The sequence below is a fragment of the Phyllobates terribilis genome, unplaced genomic scaffold, assembly GCF_046119375.1.
Source record: "Phyllobates terribilis strain yellow unplaced genomic scaffold, ASM4611937v1 Scaffold_5__5_contigs__length_657084704, whole genome shotgun sequence".
In the NCBI taxonomy this organism is placed as follows: Eukaryota; Metazoa; Chordata; class Amphibia; order Anura; family Dendrobatidae; genus Phyllobates; species Phyllobates terribilis.
The window spans coordinates 195,753,606-195,767,940 of record NW_027362765.1 but is presented as its reverse complement, the minus strand read 5'-3'; positions in this window follow the sequence as shown (position 1 = coordinate 195,767,940).

Below are 14,335 nucleotides of genomic sequence, written 5' to 3'. Positions count from 1 at the left end.
GCCACTGAAAATAAGTGTCCTGAGACTTTCTTTCTTTGCATATGACGCGCCCCTGGGCCTGTGCTGAGTAGCGTTGCGCACGCGGGAGCCTACCCGGAGCCGGATCTGATAGGTGTAGTAGTCTCGTGGCGGAGACCCGGTCCGTGCCCAGGGAGTCAGACTAAGTGGCGGTATACTAGCAGTAGATGTAGGACGACTACGCCACCCGTTGAATGCAGCTATGGAGCTGCCGCTGCAGGGCAGACCGCTGAGGCTGGTGGTAGGATAGTGCAGCGTAGATGGTATAACCCCCAACGGGAGGGGTATGGCCTCCGGGCAGCCGACGTGGATGATGGGGGTAGCAGGAACCACTCAGAGACGATGCGGTGTAGTTCAGGGTCTTTACTGGTGACAAAGATAGACCCTCCCGGAGTACTGGCTAGCGGTCGGGGCCTGGTCAGTCCTTGAGCAGATGGGATCCCCCTTGGCCAGGCGGAGTTGTAGACCTCCCCAACTAATTGTACTCTTCTGGCTACCTTGCTAGAGGCGGGTAAAAGTAGCCCACGTCCCTGAGTGTACCGTGTGGTGCTCACCCGTATGGCCGGTGACTCGGGGCCTTCTAGTGGCTTCCGCTCCACGACGGCGGTGCTGGTCCCACGCGTGTGACCGTGCCTTCGGGTTTCTTGGCCAGAGGACCTGAAATCCCCTGCCGGGCGGTTTCTGCTGCTGGGTCTGGGTTAATCCCCACAGCCTCGGACTCCGGGTCCGGTGGTAACTCTTCAATCAGGGCGAGCTCTTCAGCTGCCAGCCCCTGATTCCTTTTAGCACTGCTCCCACAGAGCTCCTGATCTTTCTTTCCTATGCTGCTCCTCTTCTTCTCTCTACTCTTCTCACTAACCCTGCCTCAGCCCCAGTTTTATATAGGGGAAGTTCTTCCCCTCCCAGGACTGGGCAGGGGGTGTGGCATGCATAGGATTCCTGACCAAGAGACCTCCCACCTGCTCTCAGACATAACATTGCTATTACTGTGGAGACCAGACCCCTGGGGTGCCACATTCCCCCCTAGTGAAAGTTAGTACTCCGGGACTAAACATATTTTTGTAACATAACAAATTACAAACAGAAACAACGCAATAAAGAAAAACATTAGGATGGTCACGGCGTGTCCGCAACCGGGTGTAACTTTTGAGGAAAACAAGGGTGTCCATTTCACCAACACAGGGAGACGTAACCAGGTAGGGGTCTGTCCTGCCCCGAGTCCTTAACAGTCTTTCAGTCCGTCCTGGGTTACGCTCCAACTATATACACAAAGGATTCCCGGTAAATCCACCAAAGACTCCTGTAAATAACTGGAAACACATAATTATACACAAGCAACAATAACAGGTAAACATTAATAAAATAACTTGAACATTTAGATCCTCCACCGTATGGGCAGCTGGCCTCTAGTGACCCTAGTGGACCTACAGAGCTGGCTGACTGGTCCTGAGCTACAGGGTATAGGAGCTGTCAAGGGTAAACTGGGCAGCCGTCTACGGACTCTTTGGCTCACTAGGGGTATGGCAGGCTCACTATAAGCAGAGGGTTGATTCTCCTGGTCTGCTTGTGTAGGGTCTTCTGCCTCCTGGACCGGCTGTTCTTCCAGCTCCACCTGTGTCTCCGTAGGTCCTTGGGATTCTGGTTGGAGGAACGTGAGGACGGGTACCACAACAGCACCATTGACTTGAGTCCAAGACCGAGGGAAGTCTCCGAGTACAGTACTAACCATATCTTCCCTTTCCTCTACGGGTCGAGGGTCTTCTTGTTCCTCTTCAGGGTTCCGTAGCTGTTCAGGACACTTCTTCAGGTGATCCCGGGATACAATGGCTGTGGTTTCCCCTCCGTCTTTACTGATTGTACAGATCTTTGGGTTGTCGTGGCTTGAGGGCAGTACGGTGTACGGGTCCTTCTCCCACTGGTCGTCCAACTTGTGGAGCCGTCTTTTCCTCTTCAAGACCTGCTCTCCGGGCACCAGGGGAACAGCGGGAGCATACTGGTTGTAAGTTTTCTCTTGTCTTTCCCTAGGTTGACAGAGACTTCGCTCCACGCTCTCCTGTACTTTCCGGTACTGCTGCTGCCTCTCTGTGTCCCAGTCTGCTTCTGGTGAAGTGTCCTCGGGTGTCAGGACTCCCATCTCCAGATCAACAGGAAGCTTACCAGGTCTTGCCCTCATTAGGTAAGCCGGGGTACAGTTGGTGGAACCTACAGGGATGTGGTTGTATAGGTCCACCAGGTCGGACAGCTTTTCAGGCCACAGACTACGTTCTTCCAGGGGCAATGTTTTCAGAAGATCTATCACCACCTGGTTCATTTTCTCACAAAGTCCATTAGTTTGCGGGTGATAGGGTGTTGTTCTAATCTTCCGGCATCCATACAGGGTGCAGAACTCCTGGAAGACCTCCGCTTCAAAGGCAGGCCCCTGGTCCGTCAGCACCTGCTCCGGGTATCCGTGCGGACGGCAGAAGTGCTGCTGGAAGGCTCTAGCTGCTGTTTGAGCCGTTAAGTCCTTGACGGGGACGACAACCAAGAACCGGGAGTAGTGATCCACGATGGTTAACGCGTAGACGTATCCACTTCTGCTTGGGGTCAGTTTTACATGATCCAAGGCTACCAGTTCCAACGGCTGTCTGGTGATGATGGACCGCAGGGGAGTCTTCTGGCTGGCACGGTCCCTCCTTCTTAAGTTGCATGGGCCACAGTCTCTGCACCACCTCTCGATGGTTCCTCTCATGCCTACCCAATGGAACCGCCCGCGCAACAGGAACTCCAGCTTCTTCCATCCGAAATGCCCAGCGCCGTCGTGGTATGCCTCCATCACCATAGCTGCGTCTCTTCTTGGCACCACTACTTGCCAGATTAGTTCATGCGTCCGGGAGTTAACCATTCTGCGGCACAACTTTCCCTTATAAAGGAACAGTCGACTCTTCTCAGCCCACAGTTGCTTGGCTTCCTCCGGAGCGTCTGGGTCAAGGCGTGCATCTGGCCGAGTCAGCATCTCCTTTACCAGACGGACGGCAGGGTCACTGTCTTGCGTCTCCACCCAGTTGTAATGAGGTAAGGGATTGAACGTAGCGGTTTGCTTACTTCTTACACGGTGGGAATACTGGATAGTCCCATGACGGTGGAACGCGGGGAGTTCAACTTCTTCCAGTCCCTCTGAATCTTCCCCTACGTCCGGTAGGTTCGGCATCCTGGACAGGGCGTCTGCGTTGGTATTGGAGCGTCCTGCCCGGTATTTGATTGTAAACTCATAGTTGGACAAGCGGGCCATCCATCTCTGCTCTAGGGCACCGAGTCTTGCAGTGTCCAGGTGTGTCAACGGGTTGTTATCCGTGTACACGGTGAACCGGGAAGCAGCAAGGTAGTGCTTAAAGCGTTCGGTGACTGCCCACACCACTGCCAGGAACTCTAGCTTAAATGAGCTGTAATTCTCAGGGTTTCTTTCGGTGGGTCGCAGTTTTCGGCTGGCGTAAGCAATTACCCGTTCCTTCCCCTGCTGGATCTGGGACAGTACGGCTCCTAGCCCGATATTACTGGCGTCGGTGTAGAGGATAAAGGGCTGGCTATAATCAGGGTACGCCAGGATTTCATCCCCCGTGAGGGCCATCTTCAGCTGGCGGAAGGACTCTTCTTCCAGCTTCTCCCATTTGAAGGGTGGCTTCTGGTTCTTGGCCTTCCTGGACTGGCCTATCAGGAGGTCCTGCATAGGAGCTGCCTTTTTGGTGAAACCGGGAATGAACCTTCGGTAGTAGCCTACCAACCCGAGGAACTGCCTCGCTTCCTTTACGCTGGAGGGGCTTGGCCATTCCTTAATTGCGGTGATCTTATCAGGGTCGGGAGCCACTCCGTCAGCACTCACCACGTGTCCCAGGTACTGCACCTTTGCCTTCAGGAGGTGACACTTGGAGGGTTTCACCTTTAGGCCGTAACTTGCCAGAGCTTCGAACACTTCCGCCAGGTGTTTCAGGTGGTCCTCGTAGGTCTTGGAATAGACGATGACATCGTCCAGGTATAACAGGACCGTCTCAAAGTTTCGGTGTCCCAGACAGCATTCCATCAATCGCTGGAAGGTTCCTCGTGCGTTGCAGAGTCCGAACGGCATGCAGGTAAACTCGCTAAGTCCCATCGGGGTGGTGAATGCGGTCTTCTCCCGGTCCGCCTCTGCTACAGGAACCTGCCAGTACCCGCTAGTGAGATCCAAGGTGGAGAAGAAGTTAGCAGATTTTAAAGCAGCCAAAGACTCCTCTATTCTTGGTAAGGGGTACGCATCTTTGTGTGTGATACGGTTAATTTTTCGGTAATCTACACACATTCTCATGGTGTTGTCTTTCTTTTTGACCAAGACTAGTGGAGCTGCCCAGGGGCTACAGCTATCCCTGATTACCCCAGCCTCCTTCATGTCTCTAAGCATCCCCTTGGCGTGTTGGTAGTGTGCAGGGGGTACGGGCCGATACCTCTCTTTTATGGGAGGATGGTCTCCCGTGGGGATGTGGTGTTCTACCCCCTTGACTCGCCCGAAGTCTAACGGGTGTTTACTAAACACTCTCTCGTACTCTCGAACCACCCGGTAGACTCCCTGTTTCTGGTGGGAGGGAGTGGAGTCAGTACCCAAATGTAGTTGCTGACACCAATCCTCCATTATTTTCGTAGAGCCGTTACCTTCCTCCGGGTGAGATGGAGGCAAGGGTTCCACAGACTGTATAGAATTTTGGTTGATAGTATATAATTTGGCTAGCGTAGCATACCGGGGCAGGTATACTTCCCTTTTCCCGATATTTATTATGCGAACGGGTACCCTCCCATGGCGTACATCAACTACCCCCCGGGCTGTCAAAATGGTGGGCCTACTGTCTGAGTAGACTGGCTCTACCATGGCCTGGTAATCTCTACCTCTCAGACCAATAGCTGCCCGGCACCAAATCATCATTTCACTTTTCGGGGGTATGGCAATAGGGAAAGGGTCACACATTCTTACGCTACCAATCTCACCGCCGGAGAGTTCCACTTGTTGCCGTCGCATCAGTGCCCGAATCTCTTTCTGGAGCACTCGCTGCTGGCCGGAGCTGGCGTTCTTGGCAACCTGCTGTAAAATGAAAATCACCTCTGCAAGACAATTTTCAATCACATTAGTTCCTAGAGTTATCTTTGGGTGACTCTCGCGCTTGTCAATGTCTACAATGATCAGTCCCTGTGCTGCCAGTTCGACTCTACCGATTTTAATGGTCATTTCTTTAAATCCGATCTGTGGCACGGGCTGACCATTACTGGCGATGATACTCAAGTCGTCGTCTGGATAGCGGGTTATATCCGAGTCATTCCAGTACTGCTTGAAGAGCACGTACGGGATGGTGGTGACCTGTGACCCGGTGTCCAGTAGGGCACTCATAGGGATGCCATCCAGTACCACAGGCAAGACTGGACGTCTTCCCACATATTTGTCGCGCCAGCTCGATGGGCCTGGTGATCTTTTTCCTGGGGGTTGGCCCTCTACCCCAGGTTGTGCCAGTTTAAAGGACAGTACCTTGCCATATGTCCGGGTTGATTGCAGCGGCGGCAAATGGGTTGTCCGTCCTCGTTGTATCGGTCGCTGGGTCTTCCTCTGGCCGGTGGGGTCCTCCTTGGTCGACGCCACGGGATGTCCTCCGGTCCGGATGCCAGCTGGATCTTCCCTGGAGTGGAAACCTGTAAAGACTGCACAGTTCGGGTTAGCGCAGCAACGCTTTTAGCTAGCTCTTGGACCTGATGGTGCAGGTCTGGAGCCGGGTCATTGTTCAAAGCCTGCGCATCAGCTCCCACAGGCCCTGCCGACAAGGGCGCCGCCTCCTGGTGGTAAGCGGTAGTAGGGCGCCTGTGGGTCACAACTCCACCCGGTGCCGGTTCTCGGAGCACCCGGATGGCTCTGTCCTTGAACTGTGCAAAGTCCAGATGAGGATCCTGTAAGGCCATTGCCCGCAACTGGGTTCGGTGGGCATTGCAATATAGTCCTTCTATAAATTGTTCGGTCAACAGCCTGTCCTCGTTTCCCACGCCGTCAGGGTCGGTCTGCTTAATGGCTCTCAGGGCCTCTTGTAGGTTTAGTGCATAGTCCCTTATACTCTCATGTGCTCGCTGCTTGCACCCATAGAATCTGAGCTTAATCTCGGCTGAGGTGCGGGTATCAAAGGTGTCCCTCAGCCGGGTTAGTATCCCCGCGACAGTCCTCCTCCCAGGTGGCCAGGACTTTACCTCCCTTTGGGCTGCCCCGGTTAGTTGGGCCACCAGGATGCTCACTTTTTGCTCCTCTGTGAGGGGGTACACCTGGAAGAGGCTATCCAGCTTTTCTTTAAAGTCATTCAGGGTATGTGACTCCCCTGAGTACTGGGGTAGCCAGGCTGCTCCCGGGATATAGGGCATGGTGAAAGGCATGACTGCAGCAGCGGTGGCGCTGGCGGGGGTTGAGGCAGTGAAGCTCTCCTCCGTATCCGACATCTTTCTCCCCCCTAGTGGACCGTGGCCTACCTTGCGATGATCCTCTTCCGTAGGCCGCGGCTCCGCAGTGGATCGTCAGGGTTGAGGACCTTCCGTCGCGCTCCTGTGACGTCAGCGTCTGCTGGGCTCCTTCCAGGACCTTACGCGACGTCTGGACGTGAGGCGGGGCTTCAGTTCTCGCGCGCTTTTGGAGTCCACGCCCCTCTTCTTCCCGCGCGGCGTCTTCAAGATGGCGTCCAACGGCGGGAAAACTCCACGGAAGGCGGGAAGAAGGCTGAAAATGGCGCCGGATGGCGGGAATCTTCACCGATGGCGGGAAGAAGGCTGAAGATGGCGCCGGATGGCGGGAATCTTCACCGATGGCGGGAAGAAGGCTGAAGATGGCGCCGGATGGCGGGAATCTTCACCACTGGTAAGTTTGAACAGTCTTTTACAGGCACGCAGTACCCGGTGGTTGCGGGCACGAAATCCTGCCGACTACGCCAAAAGCTGACGCGCCCCTGGGCCTGTGCTGAGTAGCGTTGCGCACGCGGGAGCCTACCCGGAGGCGGATCTGATAGGTGTAGTAGTCTCGTGGCGGAGACCCGGTCCGTGCCCAGGGAGTCAGACTAAGTGGCGGTATACTAGCAGTAGATGTAGGACGACTACGCCACCCGTTGAATGCAGCTATGGAGCTGCCGCTGCAGGGCAGACCGCTGAGGCCGGTGGTAGGATAGTGCAGCGTAGATGGTATAACCCCCAACGGGAGGGGTATGGCCTCCGGGCAGCCGACGTGGATGATGGGGGTAGCAGGAACCACTCAGAGACGATGCGGTGTAGTTCAGGGTCTTTACTGGTGACAAAGATAGACCCTCCCGGAGTACTGGCTAGCGGTCGGGGCCTGGTCAGTCCTTGAGCAGATGGGATCCCCCTTGGCCAGGCGGAGTTGTAGGCCTCCCCAACTAATTGTACTCTTCTGGCTACCTTGCTAGAGGCGGGTAAAAGTAGCCCACATCCCTGAGTGTACCGTGTGGTGCTCACCCATATGGCCGGTGACTCGGGGCCTTCTAGTGGCTTCCGCTCCACGACGGCGGTGCTGGTCCCATGCGTGTGACCGTGCCTTCGGGTTTCTTGGCCAGAGGACCTGAAATCCCCTGCCGGGCGGTTTCTGCTGCTGGGTCTGGGTTAATCCCCACAGCCTCGGACTCCGGGTCCGGTGGTAACTCTTCAATCAGGGCGAGCTCTTCAGCTGCCAGCCCCTGATTCCTTTTAGCACTGCTCCCACAGAGCTCCTGATCTTTCTTTCCTATGCTGCTCCTCTTCTTCTCTCTACTCTTCTCACTAACCCTGCCTCAGCCCCAGTTTTATATAGGGGAAGTTCTTCCCCTCCCAGGACTGGGCAGGAGGTGTGGCATGCATAGGATTCCTGACCAAGAGACCTCCCACCCGCTCTCAGACATAACATTGCTATTACTGTGGAGACCAGACCCCTGGGGTGCCACACATATAATTAGCCATGTTTCTACCACCTGAAATGGAGGAGGGTGAGGAATCTGGATGGGACCCAGTGCCGGAGTAAACCATGAGGAGGTCCCTAGGCAGTTGAAATCTGGTGCCCTTCCAGAAAATTACTTTCTAATACTCTTTTAATTTTACTATTTTAATACATCAATTAAATTGTATTAAACAGAACGAAGACTAGGTTAATCAAACTTCATTATAACCCAGAAAAGGTAATTAACAAAGTCGGCCTCAGGTGTAGGCCTATATACTCATCTGTGTTCCTGAAGCTTCTACTCATGAATTTTCTATTATGGTCAAGAGTCTGCAAGAAGAGAACTCACAGTCACTTACCTCTTCTCAACTCCCACTCACCATTCTGGCCAAGCACACAGTTGTCATGCCCAATTGATTAAATGCCTCTCCTCTACTACTTGTACAATCTGAAATATGCCTGACAACAGTCAAAACATCATTTCACTGCAGCTTGCTCTAATGTTCACTTTGGAGCTCCGTTCCTCCAGCTGACTTTGAATTTCAGCCAGTCAAACCAGCACACTGATTGATTTGAAATTGAGAGAAATACAAAATGTTATTTTTCCTTTATTGCAGGGACCCCCAATGATCTGAGGCCCTTAAATCAGTGCCTACTGTGCCTAATTTGTAATCTGGCACTGATGGGACTCTTAAAATAACATATCAGCAGACATTCCGAGAAAGAACCCCAAGAAACAACAAGGATTGTAGATTTGCCCAATTTTTCGTGGTGTCTCCTTAACAAAAAATTGCTCACTGATCTTCTCAGTAAGAGCTTTCTTTTATTTTTGTAATCTTTTGCCTTGTGTATATGTCTTTTTGTTATGTTATTTTTTATCATTTTGTAACCACTGTACCTTTTGTATATTAAATCTAAATTTTAATACGTTTGTTCCTTGCTACTCTAAACATACCTACAACCTTTAAAAGGGAAAGTATAGCTGAGCTGAGTTGCCCTGTGCATGCCACAGAGCTAGAAGTGGACCTGATCTATAAACTAGAAAGCACTAGAAAGCTGTGTGTGTGTGTATAGGCGTCTCGCTGGCCTAACAAAACGGCTAGTGGTGGCAGCAAGAAGTGTGGTGTGAATGTGAGAACAGGCTATGGGGTGTGCTTAGCTCATTATCAGACTATTGCGATAGGTGAGTGGACGAGTGAGTATGAGAAGCACCCCTTTACTCGCATCCGTTTCACATTTGCAATGAGCTGGCGGTGTTCGTGGCGACCGCTATTTTAGGGCAAAATAATCTTTGAAGAGCACACATAATAATTGCAATTAAGTTATCAATTAATATCACCATTAGTGTTGAGCAATACCTTCCGATATCGGGAAATATCGGATCGGATTGGATCGGACCGATACCCAAAAAATATCGGATATCGCCGATTCCGATACCGGAAACCAATGCAAGTCAATGGGACACAAATATCGGAATGAAAGTAAACCCTTTCTTTCCTTGTAGGTTAATTCTACATGAAGTAAAACAACTAAGAATAATGTAGAATGTATTACAAGAAAAGCCGGCAATTCAGCAGCAGCATACACCGGTACCCGACAATTTAGAACAGAAAGAATAGAGAATCACACATAGATTAGATAGATAGAAACATGTCAGTCACATATATAAGAAGTACAGTGACAGTGTTGCTTACTGTACTTGTCATTTAGTGTTAAAGGATTTATTAAAAAAAATAATAGTGTTTTCATGCACCGTCTCTTTAAAAAAGCCGGCCGGCAATTCAGCATCTGTACCCGACAATTTAGAAAAGAAAGAATAGAGCATCACACATAGATTAGATAGATAGAAACATGTCAGTCACATATATAATTAGTACAGGAATGTTGATTACTGTACTTGTCATTTAGTGTTAAAATAAAGGATTTATTAAAAAAAAATTGGCCTGGGGTTCCCCGTAATTTTAGTCTCTAGCGGAGGTAAAGCAGACGGCTGGGGCAGATGTTTGAAGCCTGGGAAGGGGGTAATACCCACAGAGCTTCCCAGGCTACTAATATCAGCCCCCAGCTGAATACCTAGCCTTTACTAGCTATTAAAATGGGGGACCCCCCAAAAAATGACGTGGGGTCCCCCCTATTTTAATAGCTAGCAAAGGCTAGGCAGACAGCTGGGGGATGATATTAATAGCCCAGGAAGGGGGCCATGAATATTGGCCCCCTCTCAGGCTAGAAACACCAGCCGTCAGCCGCCCCAGAAATGGCGCATCCATAGGATGCGCCAATTCTGGCACTTAGCCTGGCTCTTCCCACTGCCCTGTAGCGGTGGCAGTGGGGTAATAGGGTTGGGGTTGATGTCAGCTTATAATGCCAGCTGACATCAAGCCCAGGTTAGTAATGGGGAGGCGTCTATAAGACACCCCCATTACTAACCCCATAGTCAAAGTTAAAAAAAAACACAACACCCAGAATAAAGTCCTTTAATTGAAATAAACACACAATTCTTTATTGTTCTAAATTAAACCATGCTTACCATCACGCCCATTCCAGCTGAAGCCAATGTCTTCTGCAATAAAAGTAAAATATTAAAGCAACCTCATCCTTACCTTTCCATGGTTGCGATCCAGCCTGTCATGTCAATGTAGAAGAGCTAGAGCCGTCCTGGACACCATGGAAAGGTAAGGATGAGGTTGCTTTATTATTTTACTTTTATTGCAGAAGACATTGGCTTCAGCTGGAATGGGCGTGATGGTACGTATGGTTTAATTTAGAACAATAAAGAATTGTGTGTTTATTTCAATTAAAGGACTTTATTCTTGGTGTTGTGTTTTTTTTTTACTTTGACTATGGGGTTAGTAATGGGGGTGTCTTATAGACGCCTCTCCATTACTAACCTGGGCTTGATATCAGCTGGCATTATAAGCTGACATGAACCCCAGCCCTATTACCCCACTGCCACCGTTACAGGGCAGTGGGAAGAGCGAGGCTAAGTGCCAGAATTGGCGCATCCTATGGATGCGCCATTTCTGGGGTGGCTGACGGCTGGTGTTTCTAGCCTGTGAGGGGGCCAATATTCATGGCACCCTTCCTGGGCTATTAATATCAGCCCTCAGCTGTCTGCCTAGCCTTTGCTAGCTATTAAAATAGGGGGGACCCCATGTCATTTTTTTGGGGGTCCCCCATTTTAATAGCTAGTAAATGCTAGGCATTCAGCTGGGGGCTGATATTAGTAGCCTGGGAAGCTCCGTGGGTATTACCCCCTTCCCAGGCTTCAAACATCTGACCCAGCCGTCTGCTTAACCTCCGCTAGAGACTAAAATTACGGGGAACCCTAGGCCAAATTTTTTTTTAATAAATCCTTTATTTTAACACTAAATGACAAGTACAGTAATCAACACTATCACTGTACTTCTTATATATGTGACTGATATGTTTCTATCTTTCTAATCTATGTGTGATGCTCTATTCTTTCTGTTTTAAATTGTCGAGTACCGCTGCTGAATTGCCGGGCGGCTTTTTTAAAGAGACTGTGCATGAAAACACTATTATTTTTTTTAATAAATCCTTTAACACTAAATGACAAGTACAGTAAGCAGCACTGTCACTGTACTTCTTAGATAGAAACATGTCAGTCACATATATATCTAATCTATGTGTGATGCTCTATTCTTTCTCTTCTAAATCGTCGGATACCGGTGTATGCCGCTGCTGAATTGCTGGCTTTTCATGTAATACATTCTACATTTTTCTTAGCCATCCAGATTGTCACCCTTCAGAGACACTGCAGAGCGTAGGCATTATGGGAACTTCCGATTTCGGTATTCGATATTCTAAAAGTATCGGAACTCCGATACCGTGAATATCGGTCGATACCTGATATTTCAGTATCGGAATGCTCAACACTAATCACCATATAAATCTAAATTAAATGATGCACTATTATGTGTGCCCTTCAAACTAGTGTTATTTGGATATTAGAAATTGACACTATAAGCTCTGAAAGAATTTTTTTTATAGTTCCTAAACCTACGTAGTACAGTGCTGCAGAATACAACATGGAGCAGAGGAGCAGGAGATTAAAGACCATCATGACAACTTCAGGGTACAGCCTTAAGGTATATTTACACTGGACCGATTTGTGAACAAGCATTCCTAGAAATACTTATTTGCCACAATTCCATAGGAAAAAGCAAAGAAATGAGCCGGAGCATATATTGGTATAAGTGCAATGTGTAGGTGCAAATTCACACTGTGGCCATTTGACAGACAGAACCTAAGATAAAAAAACATATACCAACATATGCTCTGGCTCATTTCTTTGGTTTTGCATTAGATTTTTGTGCTTTGTACAAACAGGGGTGTGGCTCCCCTTTTCAGGCTGACGTTTTGTCTATATAGCTTTCCATGGGCATCAACACTGGAGTCTGGGTCCTACTTTGTCCCCATCTACTTTGAGGTCTGTTGACACATAGTGAGAACTACAAGAGTTAGGGTCCATCCTGATTGGGTACACCTTGTTGTGGTAGGATGGCTTTTACGCATTTTTTGATCAAATTGTCAACTAAGGAACCTGTTATTTACATGTACTAGTACTACTACTATTTAGTTATTTATTTACTTACTGCAGGGTAGTGTTGAGCCACCCCCGTAGTGTTCGAGTTCGGTTCGGTTCGTCGAACACCCGTGTGTTCGCCGAACTGTTCGTCGAACTGTTCGTCGAACACCTTCGAACACCGTTAAAACCAATGGCAGGCAAACAAAAACACATAGAAACACATAGAAAACACCTTCAAAGGTGTCCAAAAGCTGACAAACTGCTCAGAAGACACAACTAACACATGGAAAAGTGACAAGTACATATAGTCATGCGAAAAGAAAAGAGGTGGAGGAGTAAAAGGAGGGGGAGACACAGATATAGGCATGTCATGCCCTTCTAAAATCCAAAAAGTGAGAAGCCGAGACGGCCAGTCCGCTCCTGCCCGTGCCACCTCCGTGTCGCCGGGTTTGTGCCAGAGCCGCGGTGAACCCTGACGGCCAGCCCCCCTCTCCCAATACTGGTGCCTGTCCGCTGGTGGGTCGAGAGAGCCCCCCTGTGGTGGAGGCAGCTCTAAGCTTTTTAATTTAAATTGTCCCTCTAATTTGAATGAATACACTTTAAATCCATTTACAAGGATCTATTGGAGGGCAAGTCTCATGCCAGCAGCCGCGTAATTCCAGCTCCAGTAGCGTCCACTAAAGCTGCTGCAGTTAAAAAGCTTTTATAAGGATCGAGCTCGGCTGTCCACCGCAAGGCATCCTAGTGCCAGTCCCAGCCCCTATGCCTTGGGGTGCCTCCTGATGCTCTTCACTGAGTATCCCGTGGTCCCGAAGCATTTCCTTTGAAAAAATTAAGTGTCCAAACTACAGGTGGTGTAGCTTGCTTAACAGCCGGGATAATCCGCTGACTAGCAGACACTGCTACTAGGCACAAAGTATTTCCTGGGCTAGATGCAGTTAAAAATTTGTAAGTAGATACTCTCGTTGGATGCTGAGAAAGCATTCCATAGAGTCTCCTGGCACGCCATATATGATTCTCTTAAAAAGCTTGGGGTAGGGGTCTAGGGGACCCTTTTATAGCCAAAATCACGGCCCTGTATCACAATACGTCACCTAGGCTGAAGATAAATGGAACTGTAGCACCGAGGGCTCGGTTGCTACAGACGTATTGCACCTCACCCAGAGGTGTGATATCTCACTCTCAGATAAGGATGGAGTGTGGATCAGGACCCGACACCTGCATGCATTACACCACATTGCCGTGGGGCAGGGCGACCAATATGCCCCTGAGATGGGCACGACAGTCCCTGTCCCTGGCTGGAGTGGGGGGAGGGAACACTGAGGAAGGGGAACCCTGCAGTGCAGGAGCAGGGAGGAAGCAGTTCCTGGGTGCATTGAGAAGGGAGTATAAAAGGTGGGCACCATCTTAGTTCAGTGCAGAGAAGTCTGAGCAGAAGTGGCAGGGAGCAGGGGCTCTGCATGAGCTCTGCTCCGGAGGCGGGCCTAGTAACAGAGGCCCAGGCCTGCAAGAGGGAGAAGGAAGGAAGAGGAGCGGAGAAGGCTCCAGGAACGAGGAATGAAGGGATCCCAGGGGTGCGGACGGGCGAGTCGCCACCGCACGCCCGAATCCACCTGCGTGGAGGGGTCAGGCCAAAGGGGGAGACCGGTCCCCGAACTAGTGGAGGCAGGAAACGACCCTCAGCTAGAAACCGGAGGCTCTGACATTTTATGTGGCGCAGCCCCTTGCTCCACCCGCTAGGAAGGCACCACATAGGGTCAGGGAAACTGGCGCCAAGTTTACCAAGAGGAGGCCCGAGGCAGCCGGACAGAAGTGTTGGTAAGAAA